The sequence below is a fragment of the Polypterus senegalus genome, chromosome 11 (genome assembly GCF_016835505.1).
Source record: "Polypterus senegalus isolate Bchr_013 chromosome 11, ASM1683550v1, whole genome shotgun sequence".
Lineage (NCBI taxonomy): Eukaryota > Metazoa > Chordata > Cladistia > Polypteriformes > Polypteridae > Polypterus > Polypterus senegalus.
In genome coordinates, this window is record NC_053164.1 from 80118641 (window position 1) to 80135544 (window position 16904).

Consider the following 16904-nt stretch of genomic DNA (forward strand, 5'->3'; position numbering starts at 1 on the left):
TGCCAGGTTCAACCAACATGCAACATGTCCCTGCTCTCTGGCACCATAATAAACAAGCTTATCTAATGTACTGCTTATTAATGCCTCTATAGTTTAGTTATGGCCCGTATTAATGATACCGTCTAGGAAAAAAACCTGAGAAATCCGTGCACATTTGCTAACAGCATTGTTTAAAAGATAAATGACAAGTTATTGAGTTTAACAAATAAAAAGCACAGTGTAGCGGACCTATCTGAAAATACAGTGTCACTCTTAACGCTGCTTGCCCACTCAGTTTGTAGTCTTACTTATTCTCTAGGCATCTGCTTGCACACTTTCTGTGTACTTTAACTATTTACTCATATTTCTTTTACACAATATATATGTATTTCCCTTTTCCTTATATAATAGCGTTGTATGATTTTTTTCATATTTTTGTATCTTACTTTTTTCTCATATTTGTAAGTTGTTTTATTTGCCATTTTCTTACCTTTTCTTTTTGCATTGCTAATAATCCTTTATATGCCTTATTTTGATCAACGTGTGCATATAATTATCCTATATTTAGTTTGACTTTTTTGATATTTTACATTATTGTATTTTCCTCTTTATGATTAAAGAAAGCTTCTCTGTTTTATTTCTTAGAACTTTTTTTCTCAGTATCAATTTCATGATTATTTTATATCCTATTTTTCACATAGTTAGTTCTGCTTATTGCTTCTTTTTCAATTTTTTATCATCTCTGTAAGCAGTGAATCTTTCAACCTACAGTGATGAAAGTTAAATAACAGTTTACTTTTAAACTGGGTCTCTCTAGTTTAGAGACCTCCCATGTGCTTTCTTTAAAAGAGAGAAGATGTCCAGCCAGACACATAGATGAAAAGTGGAATGGTTTAAGCAGAATCATTAAATCTGAACTGTATGGACGCTAGGGTTCACTGTTGCCCCGTTGAACCCACCAGACAGACGTCCCAGACACACTTGTAAAAGCCCAAAGAGGATTCTTTTATTGTTATCTTCAATAATAGTGGCCAAAGCACCGCACACTCCACAATTAACAATTCTCCAATCAATAATCAATAAACACAACCCTCCACTCCCAGCAGCTCCATCCTCTACCACCCAACTCCAGCTTAATCTGTTGGGGTTTCCCACAGTCTTTTTAAAGTCTCTGACCTGGAAGTATTCCATCTCCGGATCAAACGCCTTCTTCAGTTGTCCCGGAAGTACTGCAGGTTTCCGTCCTCCTGACTCCTAAGTACTTCTGGGTTAACATCACCATAATATCCCCCTGGTTCTTGGTGAGCTCCCCGTGGCAGCACCCACGGCACCCAACAGGGCTGAAGAACAGGACTCCATGTCCCATGCTGCCCTGCGGGAGTCTGGAGAACCATTTCCATCCAGGGGAGCTGCCAACTAGCATCCTGGGGGATGTATTGTTCTGAAAAGACCGCTGTCTTCATTTGAGGGGCGTCCCAACCGGACTGAAATGCCAGCCGTCCATCACAACTGATATATTAAATTAAACTGCCTTTTTGAAAAATAAGATTCTACTTAAGATCATCTTTTCCATGACCATATAAGATGACTTTATGCATTGTCAGAGGTGGCGACCCGGCCAAGATGCCCAGGAGGACCGGAGGAGGGCTTGCTCCTTCCCCAAACCATCTAGGGGCGACCGCCCTGGTTTCTTTGGGGGCCACGGGTACAGAGCTTTGAAGTTCCACCCTGTAGGGGCCCATGGTCACCGCAAGGGTGCGCCCCCATGCCTTTGGAGCCCTGGACCTCAGCACTTCCACCACACCAGGAAGTGCTGGGGGGAAGAGGAGCTGGGACACCCGGAGTGCTTCCGGGGATACAGCCGGCACTTCCACCACACTTGGGCGTGTCTGCGGGAGATTGCCGGGAAGCACCTGGAGCACATCTGGGTGTGGATAAAAGGGGCCGCCTCCCTTCATTCAGGGTGAGAGTCGGGAGTGGAGTGTACTGAACTTGCTGGAGGAAGCAAAGAGGCGGCCTGAAGAAAGTAAGGCATTGTGTGGCCAGGACTTTGGGGACTTGTGAGGTTTGTGGTGCACTTGTAACTGTGTAAATAAACGTGTGGTGGGAAAAATGAACGTGTCTGCCTGTCTGTGTCTGGGCCAGCCTCCACAGTATATAAAACTAAAATGTGAAATGCAAAGCAGTGGAGCTGGAAGACCATTTTCAGCAAGGTTGCTGTCTATGTTCGGTTGTCTGCCTTGTTTTTAGTGCAAATCTCTCTTGGAAACACTGTCTTTTTTATCCATTTTTCTGCACTGCGGTATTTAAGCATGTAAACTGCCAAAAGTATTTAAATCAATTTGGGTTGGTTTGGCCCATTTTCTGAAAACTGACATGTTTAATTTCTACATAAAAAATGTATGTTATTAATATATTTTCTTAATGGTGAGGTTATTGACTATGACCTTGTTGTTAAGGGAAAGGACTATAGGCTCCAAGGTTGCCACCCTTGGGAATTTCAGGTCAATTCTCATCTCTGATTCTCTGAAATATGCAAACATTTGGCATCTATTGTAACTTTAAAATGCTTGCCTGAGGATGCTACTGTACATTTGATTTTGTGCCCTTTACAGTCAGAGCTATCTTAACTAAATTTACAAAGCAAACAACAACATAACAATTTGCAAACGTTATAATGTTTATATGATTGTAGGTTATTCATTTTTTTTTTTTTTGTGTACTATAACAAGACAGCATCCATTAAGAATCACTTTTAAATGGCTTTAGAAAGGTTCTGGCCAACCATTCAATGGCTGAGGAAGTTTGGGGGGGAAGTCACCCAGGCAGGCGTCAGCAAGAGCTGGAAAACATGGACTTCAAATGGGGATATCACTTTCAGAATTCCTAAACCTGGTGGATATATTTTCATCAGAGGAGGCACTGCCAGAAGCCTTGGATCTGACTTGGTAGCCCTCTTTGTGGGAAACATTGCGGCAGTAATTAAAAACCTATGTAGGTGCAATGCTGCATGGATGGGTGAGATCCTATTGAAACTGCCTCATCAATGTTATGTGGAACAATGGTCTTGGAATTACACACTAAAATAGTGTTATACATTTTTAAAGGAGAACAGACAGTGTATTTCGTTTATGGAGAACAACACATTCACAGCTTCACTAGAAAAGACTGCGCTGGGATAATGGAATGCATCCAGTAGTGTAATCTCTATCATCTCATATGCTGAATAAGTTCTGAGTAGTAACTTAGAGAATGAGATCATAAGTGCAAGTTGCCAAAATAAAAGTCCAGCACAGGATTGCAGGGTTTACTCTCCATGACAGTGTGAGGAACTCAGTGAAATGGGAGGATGTCAGAGTACAACCAATGCTTCTCCAGACAGAAATGAGTTAGAATAGGTGGTTTGGGCATATTGTTAGATTGTCTCTATGTACCTCTCTCACAGGGTCTACGAGGTGTGACACAAGGGGCAGACCCAGGACATGCTGGAGGAATTATACAGTATCTCTTTAAATGCCCTGGAAGAAGTACAGCTCAGTAAATTAGTCATTGGGATAACTGGAGTGTAAAGGAAGTGATATGAAGAAAAACAAAACAGAACAATCACAAAATATCACACTGTACAAGAGGAGACCTCAAAATTCCCCAATCACGGGTGGGGGTTGACTTTTTCTCAATCCTACTTTTTGTAAAAATTGATTGATTTGTATGGAATGATTACAATAAAATTAATAAAATTTCAAAAAAAAAAATCCCCAAACTGGTCAACAGCAGAGAAGCAGTGTGTATTTCTCAAATATGCCATAAAGTAAAGTACGCCTAAAGCCTGATTAATCCATCTTGTGCGTGGCATCGTACTCAGTTGATCAAGTGCCTATTTGTCACATTTATTCTACAATCGTGCATGTGCCTTGGGCAATGTTTTTTCTCCAAGTCACCATGCCAGATTTTCAAAAGACAATGATGATCTCCTTTTTCAACACTGAAGGACTTGTTTATAAAGAGTTTGTTCCCCTGGGACTGACCGTTAATCAGTTACATTACATTGAACCTCTGAGGCAGTTTCTAAAGGAAAATATCAGATCATCTTTGGAGAAGTGGCACACCCAAAATTGAATTTTGCACCATGACAACGCACCTGCAACCACTGTGTTGACACTCAAAACGTGTATGAACAAAAATAATGTGGTTATTGCATCACACCCTCCCATAATCGTCAAACCTTCATCTCTGTGACCTCCTTTTGCTCCTGAAAGTAAAACTGAGACTGAAGAAAGGAAATACAGGAGAAAAAAAACACAGGAGGCTCTAGACATGGAAGAGTAGAGGAAATGCTTCCAGGAATAGGAGAAACACTAGGACAAAGGTATTGCATCTCAAGGAGAATAAAAGGGAGCTGCTGTCATTTCTACAATAAACGGTTTGTTTGTTAACAGTCCTGGAAATTTTGGGTCCCCAGGTATATACAGAATAGAAAACATATAAATATAGGACATACAAAATTTGCAGTAAGCAAAGCAAAAATAAAAAATCCATCTATTAATTTTTATCAAACTCTTTCAACATACTTAATTGGTTCTGGGTCACAACACACCAAAGCCCATTCCAGAATACAATAGGCACAAGGCTGGAGCCAACTCTGGACAGGGCACATTCAAGTACCCATCCACAGACCCTCAGGTGAGTCAAGGATATAAATGGATACACATGTGCTCCAGATTGCAACTTAATTTCCCCTGTAACATGCTGTATAAATGTACATACTTAATGGTGGTATATAAACTACTGTTTGATAGACTGCTTGACGAGCTAAAGCCCATTCCAGTTAACATCAGACAAGGCAGGAACCAACTCTGGACAGATCACACTCATTATACACACACACACACATTAAGGATATAATTTATACGTTGAGGTATATTTGAAACGGCTTATTTCATTTGTAATAGTTAATGCGTATATGGGATACTGATTGCAATTTAATTTCCCCAGTAACACACTGGAAAAATGTATATACTCTTAATGGTAGTACATAAACCAGTGTTTGATGGACTAGTTGACTGATTTAAGTATTGATCTTCTTAATAGTGCATAAATTAATACATTTGCTAAATAGGTATAATGATTTAACCTGACTAAAGTATCCAGTTTAACAAAAAATTTATTCTGCTAGCAGAAACCAATAGTTTTCAATGAAATGCAAGTTTGTTAATTAAGTGCTCTTTTTGATTAAGGGTTTGAAAATTATTTAAAAGTAACTAATATCATAAACACCTGCAAACCTTTATTGGATTAATCATGCAAAGAAATTGTATGTTAATATTACAAAATAAAAGACATATACCAACCAGAATTTATCTGAAAATAAGCGTTTGGTGAAATATTTTGTCCAAGTAATCTGGTATAATATTCATATACAATTAGTCTGCTGTAATTGGAGTACACATAACCTTAGGACACATACTGCACATTTGCTACAGAATAATGTCAAGCTTGCCATTAATGTTACAAACACCACTGTCAAAAAATAGAAGAGCAACATTCTTTTCTCTTAGAAATCTTGCCATACATATCCTGTTTGCTTATGTCGTGTGTAATCATCATTATTTAGTATCTCTGTCTAGGCACACTGTGCTTTATCAAGAAAGAAAATGAAATAAAGGGAGAGGCGATGAAGCGGTCTTGTTACTTATTCGTCTATATTTTAAGTTGTCCTCAGAGGGCAAAAGGGAAAGAAAAGGCGGAAGTGCCAGAGTTAATTAGTAAGGCGTGAGTCCCCAGAGGCGTAGGGCCACTGCGAGCTGCGACGAAGGCGATCCTGGCTGAAGACACGCACAAGGCAGCTCGGCACAAAGGGACGGACTTGCGAGCATTTCCGTTCACAGAAGAGCATCTTCAAGCTCCTCCGCGTTCTCAAGTTATCCTGTTCGGCATTTTTCACGTTCTGCATTTCCTTGGATTATTTAACGTATTCCAGGTATCGGGGTCGCGCTTCCTATCACACGCACACACACAACCTGCAATTTGATCGTATCCCTCTGGAATACACGTGAGGAACCGCAACCTTTCCAACGGGGACGGAGAATGCACGTCTGAGGTTTTTCTTTCGACTCCAAACTATTTCAAGCAAGGGATGCCTTTTTTTAACTAGTGCACTTGGCAAATCTTTTCTCAATGTAGGACTTTAAGAGAGACGCTGCAGAAGGAGACGGCTTCATGCATTAAAACTTCAGCAATTTGGATCTCCATCGGTATCGGGCAGCATTTACTGGGGAAAAATAAAAAGTGTCACTTTCTCTTCAGACTGGTAAAAGTTCTTTGTACTTTTGTCCGTTATTTTGATCAGTCATATAGGAAATTGTGATAATAATGCATTATAAATTACTCCACTTTCCTACCTCTTTTAAAACATTATCTTTTTTTAATCCAGGGGAAAATAGAAACTTTCTGGCGGCTTTTACAAGCCCTGATTTCTGTAAAATCTGCTTATGAAGAATGAATTATTTAACACCCACGGTCCAGCAATTAAAAGATTGTATTGCCTGCCGCCACGTTCACTTATCTTCAAAAGGACCTTGCAATCAAAGGAAGTGATTATAATCATTAAAGCAGAAAGAAAGCAACCTCGGTGGAAGGAGTGCAAACATTCATTTAGAAGATGTGCTCAAACAAGTCAACACTAATAATTAGGATATTGGAGTCAAGGGGGCGATGTTTGTGATGTGAGTATAATCAAGCACAATAGGATTATTTTTTGTTGGGGATTAACACAATCAAGTGGAATATAATTATGAAGTATGAGTTATATGCCCCGGGGGGAATCAGTACCTTTGTGAAAATTTTGAAAACATAAATAATATCAAACTTACGCAACTGAAAAATGCCGACCGGCGTCACACAAAAGTCTCATCTAAGTGCGGCCATGTGACAAACGAGATGCGGTTCTCCGGTTCATCAGGTGCTGGGACACTTTCTTTGTTTTACTTTATTTAAAACTTGTTTTACATTCAATACCTACGATCAAGCACGGAATGAAAAATTCTAAACCATGATGGATTATCGGCAGCGTTTCCTTCTCTGTGCGTTTACTTACTTGTAGATTTGGGCAGAGGTCAGATCAGCATGCCTACAAAAATTGAACCTTACTTTCAAATATCTTTGTAAATTACTTTCGCACACTTCTTTATTATTTTTAGTTAACAAATATTTTAGTAAATACAGGACTTGTTCACATGCTACTTGCGATATCGCTGGAAGACTGATGATGTGCACCGTTATCTCTTGGAATCCAAGCGGCCGTGTGTAAGTGCCGTCGGAAAAAGCGAGGTGCTTCAGACATGAAAGGAGAATCCCTCTGCCAAAAAGCTGGTACCTTATTCAATTAAGCACACAGCAAACTACTCATTTCGGCACCTCATCCCAAACAGACGTGGATGGTACTTGCGAAAGAAACGGAAGGAGCTGCAGGGATCTTAAAAGAAGGCACCGCAACGGAGTGAATCAAGAAAAGCCGGTGAATATACATTCATGTGCTTAAACCGTTGTAACATTTACACCCCGCTCATTCACCCTTAGTACATGAAATATGTAGTCCTTAGAGGCTTGGCAAGCCACCTACACCATAGATACAAATACTCCCAGAATTCCATTGCTTTCTGCATTCTTGATCTTGGTGATTAATATGTTCTCTAGCACTTTATAATGCTCTTAAAAAATGTTAATTTCTGCCATTCTGCTAAATTCTGTCATTTTTTTAAATCCATACATTAAAAAAGAGCCTCTCATTAACAATATTTATCAAATATTACATTCACTGTCAGTTGACTATTTAGATAAAACATTCACCATTAACCAAAAATGTTGGTTCAATACATCAATGTACAATCAAGATTTAATGTATTGTAAATATATGAAAATCGTCAGACAAAGTGAAGCAAAAGTAAGCTCGCCAAATAACTGAGGCAGGAAAGCTTCCCTGCAGATTGCTTCTATCATACAGTCATTTACAACAACAAAATTGAAAAACAGCTCCTGATTATGTTCAAGTATGGAAAACCTACTTTAAGGGTGCACTGCTAAAAGATATTAGCTAAAACCAATGACATATATATAAAATGTGCATATGCAAAAGATAAAAGAAACAGAGTCAATTACACAGATACTGTGTTGCGATTTTGGTGTTTGCAAATGTTATTCAGTTTGAGAAGAAATGCCCTTCTCTTTTGACAACTTTCAATTAGACAATGATTTTAAAAATCAAAGCCTACCAAAATTTACAGAATGAACGCAGATGCAGGAATGCATGTGTTTATAGCAGTATTCAAGGTAACTTTCAAGTTGAGAATACATTACAGTTGTTTACATACAAGTCTTATCACTGGAGGTTGGGTAGGTTATGTGGCATGTACCAGTCACACAACAAGCTATATTTTGAACTGAACTGGCAACCTTGTGCTTTTAGGTCCGTCAGCATAGCTAACAGGCCAAGCTTTCTACATCAAGAAGATGAGGCTTTTGTATCAATATATACTGAATGATGTGAAACTTATTAAGTATGTGACCTAACTCAAACCACTGTATGAAGGCAGCACCTTTGGAATATTTATCCAAGGCATCACAAAAACATGCATATTAGACAACTGGATACTCTTAAACTGGTCCAGTAGGAGTATCAGCATGTCTTGCAAGAGTATGTAGTTCAGGTCCAACTTTGTGCTGGATGTTGTCAGGAGAGGCACAGCCTTGCCATAATGCTGGGTGTAATAAAAATTGACCTCAAAAACGGCTGAATGATAGTTGGAACATAAAAAAAAGTGTTTTATTAATATAGTTTTCATCAAATATTTATATAAATTATCTTGTTATTCTTAATTCAGAATATAAATGTATATTGTGTAACTAAATAAGATACTGTCTCCTAAAACCACAGCTCATAAAATATCAGCAAAGCAGTTTGGTTAAGGATGCAAACATAAAATAAGACATATTTAACATAATACTCTCAAATTCTTCTTAGAGAGATACAGATGTTTCAGGGTTTTCTTTTCCAATCAATTAACTAGAAGCCAGTATTGGCTGTTAATAGAACATTAGGTTGTGCCTGCTGTCTTTCAGCCATTTCCTATAGTGCATATCTTCCTTTTGAGACCTTAAAGAACTTTGTAGGCCCAATGGGTTTGTACAATAACCATGAAGAAGTCACTTTTGATTCTTTCTTGGTGAATATTATAATCAGATATATTATAAAGAACATTAAATGGTAAACTGAAGGCTTTCTTGTTATTTGCAGCTCTAATCAGGACAAAGTGTGTGCCTATACTGCATATATGCATACTGTTGATAAAATGATAAGCAAATGTATCAAAAATTAAAATTAATTTTAAGAACAAATAACTGTGTGTGTACATGCAAATATATAATTACACCATTTAATTAGGACAGACTGAATGCTTATAAGGAATCTACTATAATGTCAGTGCATCTACTGTTAGTTAGACCATCTAAAATTAATATACATCAAAACAAAATACTATGAAATTTATTTCACACCTCTATTCGGGTTCTTAAAACACCTAAAATTTGTCTTTTTCAGACCATGCATAATGAATAATAGGCAAATTATATATAAAACTATTAAGCAAGACAGTTATGTGAAAAGCATGTCTAGTGTTTCTTTAATTTAACTGAGCATTCCTCATCTGACATTTATTTAAATGACAATACCATTAAAAGGACTGCTTTTCTTATGTCTCTTGTTAAATTTGTTCTCTTTCTGTGCAATTTAGTTTTCAACATTAAAAAGACTATTTCAGCAAAAAGGATAATGGGTTTGGAAGAGAAAGAATTAAGAGCAGATTAATTTCTAACACTCAAAATGTTTCTGCATTTTTCAGCCTTTATTCACCTTTTCTTCAGAGTAAACTCTTGGTGCCCTGAAGAGAGATCAGGGAGGGCAAGTTTTTATATGCATCTCTCAGCTTGGCTTCACTAATGGGCTCCCTTCCAGTTTCTCTTCTGGTATTCTCTCTTTGACTGACATCAGAGTAACCCAGGGGGTTTGTACATGATTATCTCATGCATGTTTGGCATGCAGATTTGTGATTGTTTACCTTTGCAAACAAAGAGCAGAATTTCACACTTTTAAAATACACAGACTTTTTAAACAATGCCATTACTTCACCTGCTGCATTATTTTAAAAAGTATTACAAAATTATTAAAAGGCTGCTTGATCATCTTTGCCTATAGTCATTTATGCAATGGAAATACCCAGTTATTAATTATAAAATAAAAACAAAAAAAAATGAAAGAGAGATTAACTCTAAGTGCTCAGTAGCTAAAGTAAGATGTCTTAAATAATGAATAATGCTGCTTGCTTTATATAAAGTTAAAACAGCATGCCTAGACAAATGCAAATACTCCTAGGAATATCAGACAACGAGCCACTGTCATAGACAGTCCTGGTTTAACACAGATCCCGTATGTGTAACCTTTATAAAATCTTTATAGACAGCAAGAGATTTTGCTCTTCTAGAATTTACCCACAATCACTTGCTGCCTAATAAAAAAAAATCTACACCCCTGTTGACAGCAATCCAGCCATCAGTTGTAAAAAATTACAAGCCAAGGGAGAGCAGTTGCTACTGCTGCTACCCTGACTAAAATATAGGCATAGTGTATCTTACTACAGTTAACATGTATGAAGACCTGATGCCAACGGTCAAATGTCAATAACAAGACTCATTACTACCACTACATAAACATATAGGTTTGTGCCACATATACACATGCACGCCTATATGAAAACATACAAACACATATTCATGCATACATATTTAAACAGAAAAAGATCTATCAGTTTTCTTTTTAGTATTGAACTTCATAACTTTAGACACAAGAGAAAGCAAAATACTGTCAGATGAGCCCAGTCACTTTAGCAGTTACTATTCAATGGCTGTCACTCTAATGCACTTGGGATAAGAAAAAAATATATATTTCTGTTTCAAGATGACCTCCAATAGACCTCCACGCTTTCCAGTTATATCAAAAATGAATTGCTACACATTTTTATTTTTCTATCTTCAGATTTCATAAAATCATAAAAAGACAAATACTAGGTATATAATAAAACTGTTGTGAGTTATTGTAGCATATATATCTGCCTAAATGGTGTGACCAAGAGTAAATCGACCATCTGCCAATGCTCCAACTGTAAATGTGTCTCTAAACGCTTGTAACATATCTTAGCATTGTTACCTTGGAAAATAAAGCTGGAATAAAAAAATGTAATTATATTAATTATCTACAAAGCAAAAAAATAAATGTATACTAAATAGGTCAAGTGGCACATTCCCACTTACGTTCACACACCAGTTGACTCATTAACTAGTGTTAAGGCTCCATAACTCCGTAATGTGTTGTTTCATATTACTCTTGTTTTGTGTCAATAACAGTATGTATCACCAACCTATGAAATACATATCCAATGTGTATGGAAAATATAATTCAACACATTAACATGTAAATGGTTATCAGTAGCAGAGTATACCCAGAGTTTGATAAATATTAATAAAATGATATCCTCTTTTATACTGCTGCTTGTCTGATTAAAGTAGTGGACAGGGTAATATTTCCAGCACACAAAACACTAAGAAACAAAAAATATACCATCAATTCCAATGCATAATCCCTAATGAGTAATCAGTAACAAATGAATATGCAGCACGCTGGGCAACACACAAATAGTTCTGTGCCTCACTTGATGGCATCCCCTCATCAGTGAAATTCAGTTTTCCTTTCTAAAGATATTCATGTAAGAAAAAGCTTATTGTTCTTGTGCCTTTTTGTCATTACAAGCATCAAGTGGTACACATTCAAAGCAATGATTCAAATAAAATAAGAGTTAAAAATATTGTTTAGTTTGGAGTCAATTAACCAATTTCAGATTTATGTCAAGAAACCTTAAGTACAGACATGTTATGCAAAAATGTAATGTGGTCACTCTTGCCTTGCTATGCAACACCTACTCATAGCTTCTCTTAAGAGTACTTTACAATTTATGGATCATATCTTTCCGGATACTATAAGGTAACCATGTTGTATGTTTCTCTGTCACTTCATCTTTCATTAGTAACAGAGTCAAGGTTAGTAAGAAGTATTTTACCTTCAACATTTTCCCCACTTTTCAAGGAAGTTTAAATGATCTATGGAGTGACTTCAGCCTTCAACCGAACCTTGGTGAGATGCACTGGAAGGTTATTCTTTAACACTTTACAGTTGCAGTGAAAATTCAATAGCATGTACTGAATATCTGTCAGCTTTTAAAGAAAACAACACACAGATGTTGTAAACATTACCCAACTATAAATGGGGTACATTTTATTCCATAAAAAATCAAATATAATATTGCTGCATGGTTAAAGGATGAAGATGAAAAAATAATATGTAGAAGATCAATGCAAAAATATAAACAAAGCATGCAATGCACGTCAGCAGATGAACACTGAGCTGCATAATGTGTGCACATTCAAGAGAAAAGGAACAAAAAAACATGCATTCTGGCCTATTTCAACCACTGGCAGTAAGCACAGCATAAAAGTAGCCAAACAGATGTTCGAAATTATCCAGAATTAAAGCCAGGCAAATATAAATCACTCAAATTGCAACTGGCATTTGAATCTGGGTTTTGTGACTTCAGCAAGAGCAACATGCAGACTGAACTCAGTGAAACATGGGCTTTATTTTAATAGGCTAATATTATGTGAGAAAGATGCAGATGGATGGCCTGAGGGACCTGTGGTCTATGGTAATAGATGTGCTTCTAAAATTCTTTAGAATAAATCAAAACTATGTGTACATGTTTTACAAAGAAAATAATATAATGCATACTCTCGATTCAGTTATAATTTATAACTCAAGGCACCTTTTTCATGACATTTCACAATTCAGTTAGAGCTCAAGGTAAAAATTGAGATGCATTTTGGTCATAAACTAGCTTGCAATACTGCCAGCATTAAAAGAAAAGGAAGTGTCAGGTATGTCTCAGGGATTGGTCACCTGCACCCCTGAGCATCTCCCAGCTATAAAGTAGCTGACAAGTATTAATCAAAGGGACACACATGCATGTGCTTGCTTTAATGAGTGGTTGGAGGAAAAATACTCTGTACAGGCATTCAAATTTTTGCTCCCATAACACCCTGTCAAAGCAATTAAAATAGTATTCTTTACACTGCTTGACTACAGAAGACAGTAATATGACTTTGGGATGACTTTAAGGAAGCTGTCAGAAGAGCCCTTCATGATACCAGAGATATGTTCTGTAGAATTTTTTTTTAATGATGATCGAATAAAAGCAGTAGACTTAAGTTTTAACAGCTGAAAAAATAGTTTGGTCAATGTTGATTAAAAATACAATGCCTATCAGGTCAAAGACAAACATGTTGATGAAAATATTAGTTCCTAAGCAGCAAGATAACCATATTTTATGAAATTATAAACTGAGTTAGCCACAAGTGTTAAGCAGATTGCAATAATTCTACCCAGCACAGTTAATTGAGCTTGGTTTCCTCCATGGTACCTTTTTTTAAATATTTCTAATGCTTTTTAAATTAAAAAAAACACATGTGGGCCTATTGGTCCAGTACACCTGCCATAAAGCACTCTTAAATATATTTAATAATTTAGTGTGCACTTTGCTTTAGCTTTAACTAAAAAGGTAAGACTAAATGTAGCAGAAAAATAGTGTAAAGAGTTGTCCTCTGCAATATACTGTAAATTTAGAACAACATAACTGAAAGTCATCTTAGATTATTGCTGCTTTTCCTTGTTGAAAGGAAAAAAGCTGGAAGTTAATTCTTATGCCACATGCTTATATATATACATATTCAAGTAGGTTGTGTCTTTTTATACATTTACAGAGTACTAGCTGTGCTACTAGTTATCTAAGTTTGCAGTGCACCATCTATTGGAATGTATTTTTATAATGCATGTAGTAATAAAATGCATTGCATCTTTTAATTAAACAGATGATGCCTCACAAAAATTAGCACTGCTTTTACAAATCCCATATCAAATGAGACACAGATACACAGACACTTTTATTTTACTAAGGCGGACTGTAGGTTTGTTTTACAGTAAAACATTTTCTTTTTTGATTTTTAAGTGTACCAAACTCAGGAAAACTTAAAACTAGACACAAATATTTGCAAAGTCTAACTTTTACTATGGTCATCTTGGCACTATTCAAACTACAAGCTGGACAGGTAGATTGTCACAATTACTGCGATCATCTTGGTAAACTCAAGTGTTGTAGTTGGTGGTCTACTAGTCAACTAATTTACAGTTAAGAATGCTTTTGGTTTACTGCTTAAACTGCATACAATATGTGAAGTTAGGAACCAGCACTGTTATTTACAAAAGTTGTTTTGTTGCCCATCAAAATAAACATTAAAGTGTTTCCTTTCCGATTACAAGTTACTTTTGCCAACAGTCAGCAGATTTTTTCCTTTCCTACTAGAAGTTACAAAAAACAAAATTGTGATATTTTCTTAAAAAAATGTTTTGTTAATTACTAATTTTACCAAGATTGTGAAATGATGGAATAAAAAAAGCAAAACTCAGACAAACTAGGTAAAACTAGGGCTAACATTTTGGAATGGTATTTTATTTTTGCAGAATGACTTGTAGATGGCCATTATGTTTATGTTTCAACATTGTTTTCAGCATATGTTGCATTACTTTTATAATAATGACACAGCATACTGGGCTGTTTAGTGTAAATGTGCTTAATAAGAATAAACTCAATTGAATCTGCAATAATCAAAAGCTTAAAAATAGCCATCACTATAAATGTGGAAAAAATAATGGCAAATCCAGGAAACAGCTTGGTTTTCACCATATATAGTGTTCTTATCAGTGAAAACAGGGTTCAAGTAGTTAATTTGCATTGTTGGAGAAAAGAAACACAGGCTTCAAGTTCACTGAAGCAAAAGTGAAGATAAAATGAGCAGTATTTCAAATTAAACAAGATTAAAACAAAGTGTTACAGCTTTAAAGGGATTCAGCTGCAGAATCCAGTAAAGAGAAAGAAGTGTATTTGGCCTGTGTAGGTAGAGTAGGAACATAGAAACACCACAGATCATGGGGTAAAACGTTTGAGAGAGTTAAAATCAATCAACTAAGTTCAGTATAAAAAGGTATTTCCAAGTAGAAGCTGTAGTGAGAAGTCAAGCAAAATGCTTTTATTGGCTAACTAAAAGATTATATTATGCAAGCTTTCAAGGCAATTCAGGCCCCTTCTTCAGGTAAGATGTAATGAAGAAGGGGCCTGAGTTGCCTTGAAAGCTTGCATATTGTAATCTTTTTGGTTAGCCAAAAAAAGGTGTAATTTTGCTTCACATCTCAATACATCCATAATGGCCAACACAGTACAACACCCTAGTACTACAAGTAGAAGCTGGAAAATGGTAGATATACTAAATTTAGTAAACTGTACCGTAGCTTCCTAAGAAATGCATAATTGGTTTTGTAATGACATTTTTCTATATTTTTATTTATTCTTATTTTGATTTTATACAATAATTTAATCATTTTAGGTGTTCAGTAATATTGATCAGAAAAGTAAAATGTCCCCATCCATGTAATGAAAAGCATGTTCTCAAAACATTGGAATAAATGTACAGTACATTAACAAAGTCAGTTTTGCTCATTTACTTAAACAAAAGAGAGAATATGCTAATACATTTCTCACATGCCAAAGTTATTCTTTGCATATGTGGCAAGTTTTTCCTATTATTAGACATAAACAATTTTGTTACTATTCATCCATCATCCAACCCGCTATATCCTAACTACAAGGTCACGGGGGTCTGCTGGAGCCAATCCCAGCCAACACAGGGTGCAAGGCAGGAAACAAACCCCGGGCAGGGCGCCAGCCCACAACAGGGTATATACACACACACACACACACACACACACACACCAAGCACACACTAGGGACAATTTAGAATTGCCAATGCACCTAACCTTCATGTCTTTGGACTGTGGGAGGAAACCAGAGTACCCGGAGGAAACCCATACATCTAATTTATTTTCTGAGTGCTAAAGTTTATTGAATGACTTATCGAGTGCTGCATTCACATGATTGTTAAAGGCATAACATGATTATAAACCATTTTGTTAAAGGATGACTGAAAAGCATGTAAGATGAAAGTATGAAAAAAGTATTGTATTGTATATGTTTTAACAAAGCAGTAATATTAGCCATTGTTTACTGCAGGTAAGAGAAAAAAGTAACTTCTAATATAAGTGTTGCTAAGTAGTGATCTATACATTACATCTATTGCAATTTGTTTTGTTTTTTTTTTACTTTTGCATGGACGCAGAGGACATTGGACAAAAAACATATAAACAGTAAAGACACAGAGCAAGAAACCAAAATTTATGTATATATTCATGGCATTCGCAGTTTGAATCACAATCTGATTGTATGGGTGGTTACCTACCAGATATACACATACATACATACATCATGTATTTAAACTAAGATTCAGGAATTTTTTAAATATTTACTTTCTACATAAAAAGGAAGCAAAAATTAAGATATTGTCATAATTATTCACAGACAAGCATTATGTTATTTACCCTTATTAAGAGTTATTTTTAGTTGTATGCCACCATAAAAAATGTAGACTCACAAATACTAACCAGCATCATTATCAACTAAGATTTGCACTAATGGTCCAATTTCTTACCCCTGAGGCTGTCCCAAGACATTGGTGGTCATTAAAAACAGCATTACACTGCATTTTGTATAGGGGGCGCAAGCCAACAACATTGACCCTGATAAATTATTTAAATTGGTTCAGCACTAGAAAGTACCATTTTCTTCTGGTGCTCTGACCATTTTAGAGGTACACTGAGCACAAGA

The 16904-nt window shown here is 36.2% G+C and overlaps 2 protein-coding genes across 5 annotated transcripts in view; one reads left to right on the top strand and one right to left on the bottom strand.

Moving 5' to 3' along the window:
* Positions 1-16904, bottom strand: part of mrpl11 (mitochondrial ribosomal protein L11) — a 404609-nt gene that overhangs the window by 264791 nt on the left and 122914 nt on the right. The window lies entirely within an intron of this gene.
* tmem265 (transmembrane protein 265) overlaps positions 5581-16904 on the top strand; it is a 51452-nt gene continuing 40128 nt past the window's right edge. The window contains exons 1-2 of one of the 4 annotated variants that reach the window (XM_039769139.1): positions 5581-6286; positions 6410-7492. The gene's annotated coding sequence lies outside the window, so the exon portion shown is untranslated. Of the gene's footprint in view, positions 7493-16904 lie in introns of all 4 variants that reach the window. The other 3 variants (XM_039769136.1, XM_039769138.1, XM_039769140.1) reach the window with 3 other exon arrangements.